Source organism: Hypanus sabinus, chromosome 6, assembly GCF_030144855.1.
Source record: "Hypanus sabinus isolate sHypSab1 chromosome 6, sHypSab1.hap1, whole genome shotgun sequence".
Taxonomy (NCBI): domain Eukaryota; kingdom Metazoa; phylum Chordata; class Chondrichthyes; order Myliobatiformes; family Dasyatidae; genus Hypanus; species Hypanus sabinus.
In genome coordinates, this window is record NC_082711.1 from 35758382 (window position 1) to 35771941 (window position 13560).

The 13560-nt window shown below is 47.1% G+C and overlaps 1 non-coding gene across 1 annotated transcript; it reads left to right on the plus strand.

Annotated features, from left to right (window-relative positions):
* The first annotated feature begins 12860 nt into the window (after window positions 1-12860).
* On the plus strand, window positions 12861-12967 carry LOC132396214 (U6 spliceosomal RNA). The gene has a single exon (XR_009512906.1). It is a non-coding gene; the product is annotated as a U6 spliceosomal RNA (small nuclear RNA).
* The last annotated feature ends 593 nt before the right edge of the window (window positions 12968-13560 follow it).

Consider the following 13560-nt stretch of genomic DNA (forward strand, 5'->3'; position numbering starts at 1 on the left):
TCTTCAGTTGAGCACCCAGTATATGGTCCACATGACATCTCCATGCCTGATCTCCAGCATCCACTGTGTACATCAGCGGTCCAGTTCTTGTAGCTATTCTACCGGGAGTCCACTTGTCGTTTCGGTAATCATGCACTAGGACATGCTGCCCAATCCTGAAGCTCCTTGCTGCTTCACTTGGCAATTGGTTGAATTCTTTATTCTGCACTTCCCTCCGGAGGACTGGTTTCAGGAGGTTTATGTGAGATCTCAGATTCCAGATCATGAATGGCATTGTAGTTGTTTGAATTGTCGTTGCATGAACAGAATTCTGAAACACAAAAAGGAAGTTGTCTACCTTGTGCTGTAGAGAAATGTCCTCCTTGTCCATCACTTTACTGGACTTCTTGAAGACTTGGATAAATCTTTCAGCTAACCCATTCATTGCGCAGGGGTGAGGAGCTGACTTGAAATCTCTGATGTTATTTTTCTTCATGAACAGTCGGAATTTTCCTGAAGTATATTGTGATCCATTGTCACTCACAATTTATCTGGTAAGCTGGTTCTGGTGAAGATAGTCCTCAGAGCAGAGATAGTCTTTGCTGAGGTGATTGACCTCTGGTGTAACTTCGAATGAGCATCCATAGCAAACAGAAACATGGAGTCCATGGATGGCCCAGCAAAGTGAAGATGTACTCTTTGCCATGGTGAAGACGACCACTCCCACAGTTGTAATGGTGTCTGTGTGGGTGCATTTTGAACCTTGGCATCCTGAACAACGCTTTGCCATTCTGCTTAACTATTCCCTTCTCATTAGCATTAATCAGCTGTGACGTTTTCTAGTTAGTGCTACCATTTGGACTGCAGTAGCCTGTTCTGCCACACGGAGAGGTTTGACCGAGTGCCAGTCTAATTATATTTTTTTTCAACCATTCACATTTGAAATGAACTGTCCCTCCACTTTTCAATGCATAAAGCACTGACTGTTGTGTTTGGCCCCCATACATCACATTTACTTTCAGTTTGTCTTTGGGTGACTCCCTTTTGCTCGTAAAAGTCTTCAGTGTCACCGAGGCCTTCTTCAATGGTATCTTAGGAAACAACCTGCTGTATTCAGCCTCTGGAATTATAGACAAAGCAGACCCTGTATCCAGCTGCTTTTTTCAGTTTTATGTCAGTTACACCTATTGCGATCCAGGTTATAGTGCGATCTGCTTACGTAATACTATGCAGTTCTAGGCATGACAGTTCTCCTTTGTCAGACTCTATGTTGTCTGATTCTGTTTTACATTCGGTAACTGTAAGTCTTTGCTTTGAGACCTTTCTCTTGGTTGTGCTTTTTGTTGTTTTGTACATTCCCTCAGTGTGACCTTGTCTGTGACACCTTCTGCAAACTTAATTTGCATCAAGGGAGGATTTGCCACATCAATTACATTTTTGGCGTTTCGCACCATTCAGAGACATTTTGCGCATTTCACATTCTATAACCTCCTTTTCTATAGTTCTGATGCATCCTTTGCTGTAGTTTCTAATCATATTGCAATGATCAATTCCTGTTCTAAGGTTAGGTCTCTTTCGGATAATTGCCTCTTTAGTGCTTTGAATATACATCCCACATACAAGCCTGTCCCTTAATGCATCAGAAGGTCCATCTCAAATGTCACAGTATTGGGAAAGTTTGCGCAGTTCTGCAATGTATTCAGAAAGGCTTTCATCTTTTGACTGTGTCCTTTTGTAAGATTCTCACAGCTATTACCAGTGGTTTAGTGCTGAAGTGATTTTGTACAGTTGTAACAATTGCATTGAACATCTTGTTTTCTGGCTTTGCAGTGGTTACTGGTTGTGTAAAAGACTGTACTTTCTTGAGTCCATTAAGCTAAGAAGCGCCGGGGCTTTCATTTGCTCCTTTCACAACACAATACAGTTCAACCGTCTTGATTTGACTCTCAGCCTTCATTGGTGCTATCAAATTCATCAACTTTCCCCACTGAAGCCATCGCCACGTTATTTTCACTTTAAATTCAGCACGCCTTTCGCTGAACTGATGCACCTGTTGGCATCCATGACAGCCTTCTCTGTTCAACAGCTCAACTCTCGCTGTTTCATCCCGTAAACATGCTGTAACTGTTGATGTAGTTTGTGATATTTTCTGACATTCAGGTTCGTACTTGTTGCTAATTTGTTATGTCTGTGCACAACGACATATATATTAGATAAAAGCATGCATGTGGGAGATGGCTTTAACTGGTGCATTCACATTGCAGCGAGGGGGAGAGAGAGAGAAAACAATGTGCATGCACAGACATCAGCGCATGCGTAGACAATAGATCAATACGTACTGCTGGGGGGGGCAGGGTGTCTATGCTGTCAAAGAAATAGATCTATATTTTACAATTCTCATCAACGGGGGCATCTTTGTTTCTTCTGTGACTTAAAAGCCAATAGATGTTTCCTTCTCTATTGTATTTCTCACAATATTTGAGTGCAGGAGGTGTTGGATTACTTTGTCAAAAATGGTTTGCATTACAGCCAGCAGTTTTGCCTCTCCAAGTTGCCCATTTCAGTCTTATTGAGAAAATCTATTATGAGTACAAAATATTTATTACACCTAAACTTTATCACAGCAGAATCTGGTCAAAAAGGAAGTAAATTTGTTTTTCTAATAGGCTACTTTATGCTGTGTGTGATAATTTCTGACTTAACTGCACTCTGACTCACTGGATTGAATTTCTACTTGGCTTGCTGTATTTCATATGCTCTGAAAAAAAATTACCGTGCATTTCGAGAAATCATTCAAGCCAAAGCAACTTGCTCTTTTGAAATGTTTATATTAATTGTATTGCTTTTCAGCTGTTACGTTGAAAGTTTTTTACCTCCACATCAAATTGTACAAATCACTCTGTAAACAGTTAAGCAGAAAACTATGGTATATAATCAGGCAAGAGATGAATATGCAAAATCAAACCTTATCCATAGTGTTGAATTTGCATAAACATAGCCTAGAAATACTTTCACAAGTATTACAACTTAAATTAAATCTTTGTGCTGTTAATGGATCAAAGTTAAAGGTCTAGTTGTTAGTGTCTTAATTAAATGAAGTATGCTTGATTAGATTACATATTTTATTCATTTTCTTTGCTTCTTCCACTTCAGATTATCTTTGACTACATCTGCTTCCAGTTGGAGCTGTCTTCTCACCGGGGGGGGGGGGGGGGGGGGGGGGGGGGGGGGATGGGGTACAGACATTTTTAGCACCACAGTTGGGCTGAATGTCAAAAATACACAAGCAGAAAAAATCCACACAGCTCCTAGATTTAAACTTGTTACAGATCTGCCTCCACAATGGCTAATTGATGGAATGTTATGTGATGGGAAACATTGTTACCAACTGCAAAAATCTCTCTCTGCTAACAAGCTGCAGTAGCTTTGTTGCAATGGTACTTATTGCAAAATCTGTTGGCAAATACACTTTTGCAGATAATCAGGATTTATTGTCTCTGCTTGCTGACATTCAACAGGTATTGACCTGCTTTATTTTGGTGATGGATTCCAGTCTTTTATTACCAAAAGCATTTTGGTTCACTCCTGCAATAAGTGGTTCACCTCAACTCTGCAACACACAGACTTTATCTTTATGTAGGTAGATCGGTGAAAAATTTTCTATTAAGAGCGCTTCAAGATTGCTGCTTTTGATATTAGGGAAGGCTATTACTCGGAGACGTTTTGGAGATTTATTGCAACAATAACTCACTTGACCAGACCAAATGAAACAAGATGACATTTTCAGTATGTTGCCGAAAATGAATGTGTGAGGAATATTAGCAAAGGAAAAATGACTCTGCATCTTGAAGTCAGCATGCGTAAACAGCTCCAAGGCCAATTGCCAGTAAAACGTTTTAAAATACGATGTTGAACCCATCTGTGACTTAACTGCACTTAAATATAGCAAGCTCAAAATTTTATGAAAAATAATTAAGGAAAGCTTCCTTGTTGTATTTTCTTGTGGACCTCAGTAAATAAGTCAATAGATTGATGATGACAGGAGAATCAGTTCACTCAGCTGTTATTACCTGGTACAGTATAATTTCTGTATTCTATTCTTTGCTAGGTTGCAGTGGGTAGCTTACTGCTTAGGTGACAACATACAAACCAATTCATTCAGCCATTATTACTTAGTAGAGTTCAATTTTATTACCTAAATAAAGATATGAGTTTTAATATATTTACTTTGTTCTGACTTTCCACTCAGTGTATGTTCTAAGCCATTAATCACTGTAATATAACAAGCTGCTGGAGGAACTCAGTTGGCGAGGCGGCATATGTAGACGCAAAAGGATAGTCATTTGGATTGAATAAATTTCTACACGGTTTTCGGTGGACCCCAGTTAGTCAGGTCAAAGTGTGTAGCTTGCCCTATTCTTTGTGGAGGTAGAAGTTAACTCTTTGGATGCTTCGCAGTTCAGCATGGCGACTGCTCTGACAAAGACTGGAAGAAATAGCAGAAGTTTGTGAATCCAACCTGGTCCACCATTCAAACCAGCTTCCCGTGGAGCCTCTCTACACTTACTTCTGCCTCACGAAAGAAGCCAATGCAATCAAAGACTCCTTCCATCCTGGTCATTCTCTCTCCCACCCCTTCCGCTGGGCAAAAATATAAAAGTGTGTGAGCATGTACTGCTTAGATGAAGGACAGCTTCTATGCAGTTGCAACAAGATTATTGAATGATCTTTTAAATGTTAAAGATGAAACTTGATCATTTAGCTCTTGCAATTTATCTACCTGCACTGTAATGGTAATACGATATTTTGCATTCTCTTATGTTTCGCTTTTGCACTAGCTCACTGTACTTATGATGTATACAGCAATCAGTCTGGACGGAGGATATTTCAGTTGGAACTTCATGCAGAACTGAGGGAGTGGTGTGCCGTTAGACCTAGTGTGTTTGTCAGAAACTAGGGGTCCACTTATCCTCAGATGTTAAAAGACCCATGGGACGTTTGTGAAGTGCAGGGAAATTACCCATGTTATCCATGCTTATTTGGCTGATATTTATTCTTTACTGGACAACTGAGATCAGCTGATCCAGTCAGCATCTCACTACAGTTTGTGGGATGGTGTTGTACATGCTTTGGCTGGAACATTTCCTAAATTACAGGAGTAGCCACATCTGAAAGGAGCCCTTGACATCTTGTAATTTTCTCCAAACCTATTACAGTAGTTGGTCCTTGTCCTAGACTCCTAAACTACCATGTTCTTGCTTTTCTGATTAGCAAAATGTAGAAGAATTAGACCACATGGTCCTTTTCTGAGAGGGCACAGGTTTAAGGTACTTGGAAGTAGGTACAGAGGAGATGTCAGGGGTAAGTTGTTTTTTTTTTACGCAGAGTGTGGTGAGTGCATGGAATGGGTTGCCAGCGACAGTAGTGGAGGCGGATACGATAGGGTCTTTTAAGAGACTCTTGGATAGGTACATGGAACTTAAAAAAATGGAGGGCTATTGGTAACAACACACACAAAGTGCTGATGGAACACAGCAGGCCAGGCAGCATCTATAAGGAGAAGCACTGTCGATGTTTCCGGCCGAGACCCTTCGAACATCGACAGATCCTTATAGATGCTGCCTGGCCTTTTATGTTCCACCAGCATTTTGTGTGTGTTGCTTGAATTTCCAGCATCTGCATATTTCCTCGTGTTTGGGCTATTGGTAACCCTAGGTAATTTCCAATCTAAGTACATTTGGCACAGCATTGTGGGCCGAAGGGCCTGTATTGTGCTTTAGATTTTCTATGTTTCGATTAGTATCCATCTGATAATGAAAGAGAAAACAATTGTCTTTGAGACGAGTTTCTAACGAAGTAACTGGGCCAATAAACTGAAGAAAAACAGAATATTCGATTCAGAATATACAGATGAACTCAGATTTGAATGTTAACTCTTGCCTTTGTTTCCATAGATGCTACCTGACCCGCCAAACATTCCCAACCTTTTCCAACCTAGTTTTCCAGGTTTGCAGTTTATTTTGATCAAAGCTACTTCTTGTCCCCTCTTTCTACTTCTACTTAATTTCAAATCCATAATATCATCCAAATGAAATTTAGCTATGACAAAAACATACGTGGCTATATTCAGCATGTCAGGCATCAGCCATGAAGACCATGATGTAGGAGCAGATTTAAGTCACTTGTTCCATCAAGTCTGCATCATGACTGATTTATTATCCCTCTCAACCCCATGCTCCTGCCTTCCCCATAACATTTGGTGCCCTTATTAAGAAGTTATCAACCTCTGCTTTAAATTTACCCAATGACCTGACCTCCACAACCATCTGTGGCAATGAATTCCACAGATTCACCACCCTTTGGCTAAACAAATTCCTCTTCATCTCTGTTTTAAAGGGATGCCCATCTATACTGAAGCTGTGCCCTCTGGACCTAGGCTCCCCCATCATTGGCAATATCCTCTCCACGCTTTCCTAACGGAAAGAGGCAGAATTCCCATTTCAGGTCTGTGATCCTTTATCAGTATCAGTTCCTGCATTGTTGAAATCTCATCAGCAAAATAAAAGATGCTATTGCTAATGCAATGGTGAATTAGAAATGCAGTGCTAATACTGTTATTAAGGGGCATGTACCCACTAGATTGTCTCCTCTCCAACGCCTAGTTTGATTTCACCAAGTACACACAGCATCGGACCTCAACACACCATTGGCTGAAACATGAAACAAAGAACTGTACTCCATCAGAGCAACATTTGACTAACTGAGAGATCAAGAAACACTGGTAAAACTTTGCAATGGTTGGATTCATACTTTGTATTGAGAAAAATGGTTGAAAGGTTATAATTTTAGTCCCAGGGCATCACTTTAGGAATTTCAAGGAAGTGGATTTCAAGGTCCAACCAGTATCTTCCATCACAAGGTTAGAAATGGCTGATGATTGCACAATGTTTAGTGCCAGCCATAAATCTCCAACAAATGAAGCAGCTCCTGTCTGCACACAGCAAGAGAAGAGAACAATAAGGACTGGGCTCATAGGAAGAAAGTAGCACTTGTGACTCAGAAGTGGAAGGAAATGACCATCAATGGAGAGTCTGGCTAGCAACACTTGACATTCGATGTCATTACCATCACTAAATTTCCACCACCATCCTCTGCCACCACCACTTCATTAACATTAATGTACCCTCAGGCTCAGCCAGCAGCGTTAGTCCAGGGAAGACAGTTTCTGGCCCCTCAAAAGCTCTTGTTTGTGTGGATGCTTTGTGATCTGTTCCCCTGTTACAAATCAGTGCCACAAAATAACAGACAGTACACCATATGCTTAATAATTCTTAATTTGACTGAAGGGTTAGTAAAGAAAAACAAAAAGAAAAGGGTGTAGCGGTGTGCTACACGCAGCGCTAAAATTACGACACGGAGTCGGTAACTGCAGTCGAAGGAAAAACTTTATTCGAAATCCTCAGCCTCACTTTTAAGCCTCTCTCGACCTGCCCCCCGTGGCGCAGAGGCTCCAAAGCTCTGTGCTCGCAAACCCCCGTAGGCTATCTAATTGTGAGCCGGTTCGGATGTGCCAGGAAATGGGTCGCCACATAACCCCCCCCCCCCCAGAACAGGCGATACACCCCCCAATGTCCACAGTCTGGGCCGGAACCTGCTTGGGAGGTCGGCCTCTGCGCCGAGGTGCCGGAAGCTCGGCCAGTTGCGCCAGGTCCACATGGGCCGGTTTGAGGCGGTCCACCATGAAAACCTCCTCTTTCCCCCCAACGTCCAGCACGAACATGGACCCGTTGTTCCGGAGCACCATAAACGGCCCCTCGTATGGCCGCTGCAGCGGTGGCCGATGCCCGCCCCTTCGTACAAACAAAAAATTACAGTTCTGTAGGTCTTTGGTTACGCAGATAGGGTGCCGCCCATGCTGTGAAGTGGGTATGGGGGCCAGGTTACCGAGCTTCTCGCGTAGTCTGCCCAGGACTGCTGCGGGATCTTACTCTTGCCCCCGTGGGGCTGGTAGGAACTCCCCGGGGACGACCAGGGGCGCGCTGTATACCAACTCGGCCGATGAGGCGTGCAGGTCGTCCTTGGGCGCTGTGCGGATGCCGAGTAGGACCCAGGGAAGCTCGTCTGCCCAGTTGGTTCCTCGCAGGCGGGCCAAGAGGGCCGACTTCAGGTGACGGTGGAAACGCTCCACTAGCCCGTTCGACTGTGGGTGGTAGGCAGTGGTGTGGTGCAGCTGAGTCCCCAAAAGGCTGGCCATAGCTGACCACAGGCTGGAGGTGAACTGGGCGCCTCTGTCGGAGGTAATGTGGGCCGGTACACCAAAGCGAGATATCCAGGTGGCGATCAGGGCTCGGGCGCAAGATTCGGAGGTGGTGTCGGTGAGCAGGACTGCCTCTGGCCATCTCATAAACCGGTCCACGATAGTCAGGAGGTAACGCGCTCCGCGCGACACTGGCAGGGGGCCCACGATGTCCACATGAATGTGGTCGAAACGCCGGTGGGCGGGATGGAACTGCTGAGGTGGGGCTTTGGTGTGCCGCTGCACCTTGGCCGTCTGGCAGTGCATGCACGTTCTGGCCCATTCACTGACCTGTTTGCGGAGTCCGTGCCAAACGAACCTGCTGGAAACCATCCGGACAGTTGTCCAGATGGAGGGATGCGCCAAGTTATGAATGGAGTCGAAAACACGGCGCCGCCAGGCTGTCGGGACGACGGGACGGGGCTGGCCGGTGGCGACGTCACAGAGTAGGGTCCTCTTACCCGGGCCCACGGGGAGGTCCTGGAGCTGCAAACCGGAGACTGCGGTTCTGTAACTCGGAATCTCCTCATCCGCCTGCTGCGCCTCTGCCAGTGCCTCAAAGTCTACCCCTTGGGAAAGGGCATGAACGGTAGGGCGAGAGAGCGCATCCGCCACGACATTGTCCTTACCCGAGACATGCCAGACATCCTTCGTGTATTCAGAGATGTAGGACAGGTGGCGTTGCTGGCGGGACGACCAGGGGTCGGATGCTTTGGTAAACGCAAAGGTAAGCGGTTTGTGGTCCGTGAACGCGGTGAAGGGCCGACCTTCTAGGAAGTACCTGAAATGCCGGATTGCCAGGTAGAGCGCCAACAGTTCCCAGTCGAAAGCACTGTACTTGAGCTCGGGTGGCCACAGGTGTTTGCTGAAAAATGCCAGGGGTTGCCAGCGACCTGCGATGAGTTGCTCCAGCACCCCACCGACTGCCGTGTTAGATGCGTCCACTGTGAGGGCGGTAGGGGCGTCCATTCTGGGATGTACTAGCATCGCGGCGTTCGCCAAAGCTTCCTTCGTTTGAACGAAAGCGGCGGCGGACTCCTCGTCCCAGGTAATGTCCTTGCTCGGACCCGACATCAGTGCGAACAGGGGGCGCATGATCCGGGCAGCGGAAGGGAGGAAGCGGCGGTAGAAATTGACCATACCTACGAATTCCTGAAGGCCTTTGATCGTGGTGGGTCGGGGAAAGTGGCGGACCGCATCTACCTTAGTGGGCAGAGGGGTTGCCCCATCTTTAGTAATCCTGTGGCCCAGGAAGTCAATGGTATCGAGTCCGAACTGGCATTTGGCGGGGTTGATTGTAAAACCGTACTCACTCAGTCGGGCGCAGAGTTGACGGAGGTGGGACAGGTGCTCCTGACAACTGCTGCTGGCTATGAGGATGTCATCCAAATAGATGAACGCGAAGTCCAGGTCCCGTCCCACCGCGTCCATTAACCGCTGGAACGTCTGTGCGGCATTCTTCAGGCCGAATGGCATGCGGAGGAACTCGAAAAGGCCAAACGGGGTGATGAGAGCTGTTTTGGGGATGTCGTCAGGATGCATCGGGATTTGATGGTACCCTCGGACGAGGTCTACCTTGGAGAAGATCCGTGCGCCGTGCAGGTTTGCTGCAAAGTCCTGAATGTGTGGCACAGGGTAGCGGTCCGGTGTGGTAGCCTCGTTCAGCCTGCGGTAGTCGCTGCACGGTCTCCAGCCTCCCGTCGCTTTGGGCACCATATGCAGGGGGGAGGCCCATGGGCTGTCGGACCGCCGGATGATCCCCAATTCCTCCATCCTCTGGAATTCCTCCTTCGCCAGTCGGAGATTGTCCGGGGGAAGCCGCCGAGCACGGGCATGGAGGGGTGGTCCCTGGGTCGGGATGTGGTGCTGTACGCCGTGCCTGGGCATGGCCGCTGTGAACTGCGGTGCCAGAACCGATGGGAAATCCGCCAGGACCCTGGTGAAGTCGTTGTCAGACAGCGTGATGGAGCCGAGGTGAGGGGGTGGCAACTGGGCTGCACCCAGGGAGAACGTCTGAAAGGTCTTGGCGTGGACCAGTCTCTTCCTGGGCAGGTCGACCAGTAGGCTGTGAGCCCGCAAAAAATCCGCACCCAGAAGCGGTTGGGCTACGGCCGCCAGTGTGAAGTCCCACGTGAACTGGCTGGAGCCGAACTGTAGCTGCACCTGACGGGTGCCATAGGTCCTTACTGTGCTGCTGTTCACGGCCCTCAGTGGGGGACCCGGTGCCCTGCTGCGGGTGTCGTAACTCGTCGGAGGTAAAACGCTGATCTCAGCCCCAGTATCGACCAAAAACCGGCGTCCCGACCTTCTATCCCACACATACAGGAAGCTATCCCGATGGCCAGCCGCCGTAGCCATCAGCGGCGGCTGGCCCTGGCGTTTCCCGGAAACTTGCAGGGCGGGCGACAACGGCGGGCTTCTGTGCCCCACCGCTGGTGGTAGAAGCACCAGTGGTCATTGGGCCGGGGGTTAGTGGGCTCTGCGGCCGGGCCTGGGCTGGTTTGCTGCTGGGAGCGTGGCTGGGAGATCTGTGCGATGGACGCCCCGCTCACCTTTTTGGCGTTCCACAGCAAGTCCGCCCGGGCTGCCACCTTCCGGGGGTCACTGAAATCCGCGTCGGACAGCAGCAGGCGTATGTCCTCGGGCAGCTGCTCCAGGAATGCCTTCTCAAACATGAAGCAGGGTGTGTGTCCGTCGGCGAGAGACAACATCTCATTCATTAAAGCCGATGAAGGTCTGTCGCCCAAGCCATCCAGGTGCAGTAAACGGGCAGCCCGCTCGCGCCGAGAGAGTCCGAAAGTCCTGAGGAGCAGGGCTTTGAATTCCGTGTACTTGCTGTCTGCCGGGGGCGACTGTACGAACTCCGCGACCTGGGCCGCTGTGTCCTGGTCGAGGGAGCTCACCACGTAGTAGTAGCGGGTGTCTTCTGAGGTGATCTGGCGAATGTGGAATTGGGCTTCGGCTTGCTGGAACCATAGGTTCGGGCGCTGTGTCCAGAAACCCGGCAGTTTCAACGAAACCGCATGAACAGAGGTGGCGTCAGTCATTTCTGGTCCAAAAATCTTTTCGACCGTCGGGGTCACCAATTGTAGCGGTGTGCTACACGCAGCGCTAAAATTACGACACGGAGTCGGTAACTGCAGTCGAAGGAAAAACTTTATTCGAAATCCTCAGCCTCACTTTTAAGCCTCTCTCGACCTGCCCCCCGTGGTGCAGAGGCTCCAAAGCTCTGTGCTCGCAAACCCCTGTAGGCTATCTAATTGTGAGCCGGTTCGGATGTGCCAGGAAATGGGTCGCCACAAGGGCCTATTTTAATGAAACAGTCTAACGTGCACAAGTTGGAGCTCATGGACTTCCTTCTGTTGGCCCTCCATTGATTCCCCCGGGCTTCATCAACAGCCGGCCCCACTCCAAGTCCACTCTGTCCAACTGTCTTTCCGTTCTGGCATGTCCTTTCTTCATTTCTCGCCCAACAAAAGACCCAGATCACCTCGATCTCAGGCACACAACAAGGAAAAAAAACACTCCCTTCATTGGACGCCACACATTCCAAAGCCCATGTTATCTCAAGCCATAATCCAAACACTGCTGCCACAAAAATAACGTTACATTAGCCGTGAAACCTTTCCTATGGTGTTACATTAATATTCCTTTTGAGCAGAATCTTAGCTGGAGCTGCCATATTAATATTTCAGCTACAAAGGGACAGGTATCCAACGCAAGTGATTCTTCTCCAGACACCATAGTCCCCTCCTACATTTACACACCTAGTCCAGTGGTTGTGGAGCAGACAGACCTCCAGGAAGTGTCTACAGCAGGGTGATTGATAAGTTCATGGCCTAAGGTAGAAGGAGATGAGTTATACAGCTCTCATCACATGTACATGCAGGTCAACTCTTTGAGTGAGTATGCAGAAAATTTGAAGTTAATAACTCATCGGGGTGATTGATAAGTTCGTGGCCTAAGGTAGAAGGAGATGAGGTCCAAGATCTGTATGCTCCATGACCGCTGGACTGTGTGTAAATGTAGAAGGAAATATGTTGAAAAATAAATGTGCTAGATTTTCTAAAATCGACTCCTTCTACCTTAGGCCATGAACTTATCAATCACCCCTCGTATGTTCTCCCTATGACCGCATGGGTTTCCTTTGTGTGCTTCGGTTTCCTCCCACGGTCCAAAGATATAGTGGTCAGCAGGTTAATTGGTCATTATATATTGTCCTGTGTTTAGGCTACAATTAATATCAGGGAATTGCTGGCCACCATGGCTTAAAGGGCCTGAAGGGCCTATTCCATGCTGTATCTCAATATGCAAATAAATAAGCTATGAGGAACAGAAAATGGGATTCTGTAGGTTATAGTAAATGGGTGGTCAGCACAGACCAGGTGGGCTGAAGGGCCTGTTTCCATTCTGTATATCTCTGTCACTCTAGAACAACATAGAAATTTACAACACATTGCAGGCCCTTCGGCCCACAACGTTGTGCTGACCATGTAACCTACTCTAGAGACTGCCTAGACTGCATAGTTCTCTATTTTTCTAAGTTCAATGTAGCTATCTAAGACGCTCTTAAAAGACCCTATTTGTGCTCGCTTCAGCAGCACATATACTAAAATTGGAACGATACAGAGAAGATTAGCATGGCCCCTGCGCAAGGATGACACGCAAATTTGTGAAGCGTTCCATATTTAAAAAAAAATACCCTATTGTATCCGCTTCCACCACTGCTGCCAGCAGTGCATTCCACACACCCACCTGTGGAAAAAACCTACCCCTTATGTCCCCTCAATACCTATTTCCGTGCACCTTAAAACTATGCCCCCTCATGTTAGCTATTTCAGCCCTGGGAAAAAGTCTCTGGCTATCCATGCGTTTAATGCCCCTCATCATCTTATACAGCTCTATCAGGTCACCTCTCATCCTCTGTCATTCCAAGGAGAAAAGGCCAAGTTCACTCAACCTATTCTCACAAGGTACGCCCTCCAATTCTTGTAAATCTCCTTTGCACTTTCTCTACGGTATCCTCATTGTCTAGTATAATGACACCATCCTCTTCACTCAAAATCCCTGTGCCCACTAACACATTTTATCTCCCAATAAGTCTTGTCTCAATTTAAACATTCCCATCCTCTTTAAAAATCAGTCCGTAGTCTTGATGTTCCATTGCTCTATAATCTCTGACAGATCTATTTCCCTCTGAAACAGCCACAATCCTTGCTTCTGGTCTTCTGCCAGCACAGTATTTAATTGCTCCACTACGGATAGCTTTTCATTTCACTTTAAAA